The sequence below is a fragment of the Apium graveolens genome, chromosome 2, assembly GCF_009905375.1.
Source record: "Apium graveolens cultivar Ventura chromosome 2, ASM990537v1, whole genome shotgun sequence".
Lineage (NCBI taxonomy): Eukaryota > Viridiplantae > Streptophyta > Magnoliopsida > Apiales > Apiaceae > Apium > Apium graveolens.
In genome coordinates this window covers 163,306,980-163,314,296 of record NC_133648.1, presented here as the reverse complement: position 1 = coordinate 163,314,296, position 7,317 = coordinate 163,306,980, and the positions used below count along the sequence as shown (strand labels likewise).

The 7,317-nt window shown below is 43.6% G+C and overlaps 1 non-coding gene across 1 annotated transcript; it reads right to left on the bottom strand.

The window, feature by feature from the left end:
• Positions 1 to 808: 808 nt before the first annotated feature.
• LOC141709531 (small nucleolar RNA R71) lies at positions 809 to 915 on the bottom strand. The gene has a single exon (XR_012570102.1). It is a non-coding gene; the product is annotated as a small nucleolar RNA R71 (small nucleolar RNA).
• Between the last annotated feature and the right edge of the window lie 6,402 nt (positions 916 to 7,317).

Here is a 7,317-nt window from a genome sequence, read left to right as displayed (position 1 = left end):
AATTAAGTGATTAATTAAGTAGATAATTGTAGTTAATATTTAGTCAACAATTCTAAGTGTTAGTGTCTTAACATTGAGAAGTAATCATACATTGGTGAGTGAGTTTAATTAGACAATAAATTAGTCTGAGTCTCTGTGGGAACGAACTAGAAAGTTTTCTATATTACTTGCGAACGCGTATACTTGCGTGAATATTAGCGTGTGTTTTCGCTCTAACAAGTTTTTGGTGCCGCTGCCGGGGACTCGGCGTATTTGTTTAGTTTATGTACTTACCATCATTGGTCATTAGGACTCAGTGATTAGGACGTAGTAGTTACTTAGATACAGCTGAGGAGACAGACGAAGTTCTTGATATTCCGGAGAAGTTAGATTTTGAAGATTCGGATTCAGGAACTAAGCGGAAAGAACCAGTAAACATGGGTGATCGTATTGTTCAAGCTGATCCAGCTCTTATGGATTTTTCTCGGCCAAAAATTGATGACATTCAGTCAAGCATTCTTCATCCGGCTATTCAAGCTAACACCTTTGAAATCAAGCCGGTCACTATTCAGATGATGCAGAATTATGTTTCTTTTGGAGGAGCGGCGACTGAAGACCCCAACATGCACATAAGGAATTTTGTCGAGATTTGCAGCATTTTAAGTATAATGGTGTGACTGATGAGGCTATCAAGTTGAGGCTTTTCCCATTCTCACTGAGGGACAAGGCTAAAGACTGGTTACATTCTGAACCAGCTGGGTCCATCACTATGTGGCAAGATCTTGCGTAAAAGTTTCTGGTGAAGTTTTATCCAATGGCAAAGACTGCTGCTATGAGGAGTGCTCTTACTCAGTTTGCGCAGCAACCTACAGAATCTATGTGCGAGGCTTGGGAACGCTACAAGGAAATGTTGAGAAAATGTCCACATCATGGAATGCCTGATTGGATGGTGATCACTGGTTTCTATAATGGTTTGGGGGCCCAATCTCGGCCCATGCTCGATGCAGCAGTTGGAGGCGCCTTATGGGCTAAAAGCTATACTGAGGCGTATAATCTTATAGAGACTATGGCTGCAAATGAGCATCAAAACCCAACTCAGAGGATGACGTCAGGTAAGGTAGCAGGTATTCTGGAAGTTGATGCAGCCACCGCTATTGCAGCCCAGCTTCAAGCGCTATCAATGAAGGTTGATTCTCTGGCTACATATGGAGTTAATCAAATAGCTATGGTTTGTGAGCTTTGTGCAGGTTCTCATGCTACAGATCAGTGTTCTCTTGTCAACGAATCTGTTCAGTATGTGAATAATTATCAGCGACAACAGCAGCCTGTGCCAGCGACCTATCATCCTAATAACAGAAATCATCCAAATTTCAGCTGGGGGAATAATCAGAATGCTATTCATCCACCATATCAGCAAGGAGTGAGTAAACAGTTTAACCCACCTGGATTCCAGCAACCACATCAGTATGCTACAAGGAAATCATATCCTCAACAGGGAAGTACAGCTGCACCTACTAGTGCTGATTTTGAGGAACTTAAGCTGTTATGCAAGAGTCAGGCGGTTTCTATCAAAACCTTGGAAAATCAAATCGGTCAATTAGCCAATGCAGTGCTCAATCATCAACCTGGCACTCTTCCCAGTGACACGGAAGTACCAGGCAGGAAGGAAGCTAAAGAGCAAGTCAAGGCTATTACCTTAAGGTCTGGAAAAGTTGTTGATGCTGAAAAGGCAAAAGAAGGAGAAGCTGAAATTAGAGATGAAGAAGCTAAGCAAAAGGAGAAAGCGGCAGAACCGAGGAAGACTACTGTTGAACACACTCTGCCTGAGGCTAATACAGGGGAGAAACAGCTCTATCCTCCACCACCTTTTCCTAAGAGATTGCAGCAATAAAGGCTGGATAGACAGTTCGGTAAGTTTCTGGAGGTGTTCAAGAAACTTCACATCAATATACCTTTTGCTGAGGCTCTGGAGCAAATGCCTAGTTATGCGAAGTTTATGAAGAGTATTCTTTCAAGGAAGGTGAAACTGGATGACCTTGAAACCGTTGCTCTCATGGAAGAATGCAGCGCTGTTCTACAGCAAAAGTTACCACCGAAACTGAAAGATCCAGGTAGCTTCACCATTCCTTGCACCATTGGCAATTTGACTTTTGACAAGTGCCTTTGTGATTTGGGAGCAAACATTAATCTGATGCCGTTGTCGATCTTTAAAAAGCTGGATCTGCCTGATCCAAAACCCACATACATGTCTCTATAATTGGCTACTGGTCGTACCTTGATAGATGTACAAAAAGGTGAACTTACTATGCGGGTACAAGATCAAGATGTGACCTTCAACGTATTCAAGGCAATGAAATTCCCTACAGAAGATGAGGAGTGCTTTAAAGTGGATGTGATTGATTCTGCGGTTACTTCGGAACTCGATCGCATGCTAATGTCTGATGCATTGGAAAAGGCCTTAGTGGGGGATTTTGACAGCAATGATGAAGATGGCAACGAGCAATTACAATATCTGAACGCTTCTCCCTGGAAGTGAAAGCTGGACATGCCGTTTGAATCTCTTGGTACTTCTGACCTCAAGAATGCTGAAGAAAAGCTTAAACCATCAATAGAGGAAGCACCTGCCTTGGAGCTCAAGCCATTACCTGAACACTTGAGGTATGCTTTTTTAGGTGATGCATCTACTTTACCTGTTATTATTTCATCTGACCTTTCAGGTAGTGAGGAAGACAAGCTCTTAAGGATTTTGAGAGAATTCAAATCGGCTATTGGATGGACCATAGCAGACATCAAGGGGATAAGTCCTTCATATTGTATGTATAAAATTCTGCTAGAGGAAGGTAGTAAGCCGACTGTGGAACAGCAGCGAAGACTGAATCCTATTATGAAGGAGGTGGTGAAGAAAGAAATTCTGAAATGGCTGGATGCAGGCATCATTTATCCTATTTATGACAGCTCGTGGGTAAGCCCCGTACAATGTGTACCTAAGAAAGGAGGTATCACTGTGGTAGCAAATGAAAAGAATGAGCTAATCCCCACTCGAACAGTTACAGGATGGAGAGTATGCATGGATTATAGGAAATTGAACAAAGCCACAAGGAAGGATCACTTCCCTCTTCCATTTATTGATCAGATGCTTGACAGGTTGGCGGGTCATGAGTATTTTTGTCTTCTGGATGGTTATTCAGGGTATAATCAGATTTGTATTGCACCAGAGGATCAGGAAAAGACTACCTTCACTTGTCCATTTGGCACGTTTGCTTTTCGCAGAGTTTCGTTTGGGTTATGTGGCGCCCCGGCCACTTTTCAGAGATGTATGATGGCTATATTCTCTGACATGATTGGAAATAATGTCGAAGTGTTCATGGACGACTTCTCCGTCTTTGGACATTCATATGATGAATGTTTGAATAATCTGCGCGCCGTACTCAAAAGGTGCGTGGAAACTAATTTGGGGCTCAATTGGGAGAAATGTCATTTTATGGTGCGTGAAGGCATTATTCTTGGGCATAAGGTCTCTAACAAGGGTCTGGAGGTGGACAAGGCCAAGGTGGGAGTCATTGAAAATCTTCCACCACCTAATTCTGTGAAAGGAATCCGTAGTTTTCTTGGTCATGCGGGTTTTTATCGGCGATTCATCAAGGACTTTTCAAAGATATCTAAGCCGTTGTGCAATTTGCTTGAGAAAGATGTGCCTTTCAAATTTGATGAGGAATTTTTGGCAGCATTCGAGACTCTCAAGAAGAGTTTGATCACTGCACCAGTTATTACAACACCAGATTGGAAAGAACCATTTGAGATGATGTGTGATGCGAGTGATTATGCGGTAGGTGCAGTTCTGGGACAGCGCAAGAAAAATCTCTTCCATGTGATCTACTATGCGAGTAAGACTTTAAATGGGGCCCAAATGAACTACACCACTACTGAGAAGGAGCTATTGGCTATAGTCTTTGGTTTCGAGAAATTTCGATCGTATCTACTTGGTACAAAAGTAACAGTATTCACTGATCATGCGGCTATTCGCTATCTGGTTTCCAAGAAGGATTTGAAGCCGAGACTCATTCATTGGGTGCTTTTACTTCAGGAATTTAAGTTAGAGATCAAGGATAGAAAAGGTACTGAGAATCAAGTAGCTGACCATCTCTCTAGGTTGGAGAATCCCGATTCTACTTCACAAGATAGGACACTAATCAATGAATCTTTTCCGAATGAGCAGTTGTTTGCAGTTCAGGAGGAAGAACCATGGTTTGCAGATATTGTAAACTATCTCGTCAGCAATGTAATGCCTCCTAATTTGACCTCCGCTCAAAAGAAGAAGTTTCTGCATGAGGTGAAGTGGTATATGTGGGATGAACCATATTTGTTTAGACAGGGAGCTGACCAGATCATCAGGAGATATATCCTGTTCTGTGAGACGGAGGGGATATTACGAGACTGCCACTCCACGGTTTATGGTGGACACTATGGTGGTGAGAAGATGGCAGCTCGTATTCTGCAAGCAGGTTTTTTTTGGCCCACTTTGTTCAAGGATGCTCATCAGTTTGTTTTAAGGTGTGATCGTTGCCAAAGAGTGGGAAATTTGATAAGAAAGGATGAGATGCCATTAAATGTGATGCTTGAAGTCGAGGTTTTTGATGTTTGGGGAATCGATTTCATGCGGCCTTTTATCTCGTCTTGCAATAATCAGTACATCTTGCTGGCAGTCGATTATGTCTCAAAATGGGTAGAAGTTAAAGTTTTACCAACAAATGATGTAAAGGCAGTGTTAAATTTTCTTCATAAGCAAATTTTCACAAGGTTTGGAACACCTCGGGTAATCATAAGTGATGAAGGGTCGCATTTCTGCAACCGTAAGTTCACTTCTATGATGCAGCGTTATAATGTGAATCATCGAGTGGCTACTGCCTATCATCCGCAAACAAATGGTCAAGCGGAAGTGTCTAACAGAGAGATAAAGCGCATTCTAGAGAAGGTTGTTTGTCCGTCAAGGAAGGATTGGTCTTTAAAGCTCGATGAAGCTGTTTGGGCTTACAGAACAGCATACAAAACTCCATTTGGTATGTCCCCGTTTCAGTTGGTGTACGGTAAGGGATGTCATCTACCTGCGGAGCTTGAGCATAAGGCCTACTGGGCATTGAAAAAGTTGAACCTGGATTTAGATGCAGCTGGTAAGAAAAGAATGCTTCAGCTTAATTAACTTGATGAATTTCGACTTCAAGCGTACGAGAATAACAAAATGTATAAGGAAAAGGTGAAGAGGTGGCACGATAGGAAGCTACATCCTAAGTTATTTGTGTCGGGGCAACAAGCTCTCTTATTCAACTTTCGGCTCCGACTTTTTCCTGGGAAGTTGAAATCGAAACTGTGTTTCCACATGGAGCGGTGGAAATTTTTGAGAATGATCCGGACCAAGCATTCAAGGTTAACGGTCAGCGTTTGAAGCACTACTATGGGGACATGGCAAACCGAGAAGTGGCTAGCGCCATTTTGTTGACTACTTGAGAAGGGTACGCAACGTCAAGCTAATGACAAAAAAGAAGCGCTGCGTGGGAGGCAACCCATGAATTGTTGTTACAGGAACCCTTAGAAGTTAATAACCTATCCAAAAACACAAAAAAATCAGAAAATCGGGGCTGAAAAAAAAAATTCCGGTGACCCCCAGAACGCCCGCTCAGCTTTGCTGAGCGACCGCTCAGGGGTCGACTGCCAGAATTTTTTTTTTAAGTTCAGAAAAAAAAAAATCAATTGTAGCCCATAAACCCACGATTTGTTCCCACTACCCCATCATTTTAACCCTTAATCCCCAAACCCTAATCTAATTTAACCTATTCCACACCCTATATATACATACACATATCCTACATATCTCCCATAAACTTTCTACACTTAAACTCTCTCCCAAGCATCAAAACTCAGTTCTTAAACACTTTTATTGGAGAATCAATGGCACCCAAGAGAGCACGCACTATCGATAGCAGCAGCACAGTCCCTACTGCTGATTCATCAAGGGGTACTGCTGCAAGGCCTCGGTTGACTGACAGAGCTGCGGAGGAGGAGTACACTAGGCTTTTGGGGAAGCCGATTCTGAAGGAGAGAGGGTTTTTACCATCGGGGAGGGATGGTGAGTTGCTACCCATGATTGCAGAAAAGGAGTGGATAGCTTTTTGTGAGTCGCCCGAAGCAGTACCGATGAGCGTGGTTCGCGAGTTCTATGCGAACGCGAAGGCCGAAAAGAATGGGTTTTCTATGGTCCGAGGGTTGACGGTTGATTATCACCCTGCGGCGATTCGCCAAGTGATTGGACAGCGAGAGAGGAAGCCCGAGGAGGAGAACTGGAATGAGAAGACTGCTGAGGATTTTGACTTGGATTTGATTTGTGCGACTCTATGTAGGTCGGGCACAGTGTGGACCTTCAAGACCGGCACTAATGAGTATCTTCACTTCCCGGCGATCGCTATAAACAGGTATGCCCGTGCATGGAATGCATTTATTTATGCTAATATTTTGCCTTCTTCGCATGCACACGAGGTCACAGTTGAGAGAGCACAATTGTTGTGGGGAATTCTTTATGAGGAGTACTATGTGGACCTTGGTGAGTTTATCTACCAAGGAATTCTGAAGTTTTTGAGGGGAGCTAAGCATATGAACATCCCTTATGCATCCACAGTTACGAAGTTGTGCCGAGCAGTAGGAGTGAACTGGCCGGCTCATGAGCAGTTGCAGTTGTCGGCAGCTCCGATTGATTCTGGAACTCTGAATGGGATGCAGGAGTGGACCGGTGGTGAGCCTGAGGAGCATGGGTTGGGTTATCGTCTTCCAGGAGGGCGTCCAGCACGAGGTGCTACTATGGCTAGGCCTGGGCGTGATGAGGCTGGTTCTTCGAGAGCTCAGGAGGGTGCTGGGATGGCCGATACCCAGTATAGGAGGCTTTCACGGTGGATGGATGCCATGTACGAGACACAGAGCAGGTTTGCTCAGGAGCTCACCCTTGCGTTAGGGACTACTTTTCGGGGCCTTGGAGCTGATATCCAGTGGCCATTTTTGGTGAGGACTCTGCATACCCGCCGCCTGATACTCCACCCACTGAGGGTGATGATGATGATGACTCCGAGTAGGTATACCCTGTGTTCCTTTCTGCTACCTTCACTGAGGACAGTGAAGATTTTAAGTTTGGGGGTGGTAGTTAAGGAATACTGTGTGTGTGTCATATAGCTGCATATTTATGTTAGTTTAGTTCATATAGTTGCATAATTTATGCCATATAGTTTTTTTTATATAGTTTTTATGGTTTATCATGTCATGTAGCTCATGCATTTACCATGATCCCTTTTGCGATGA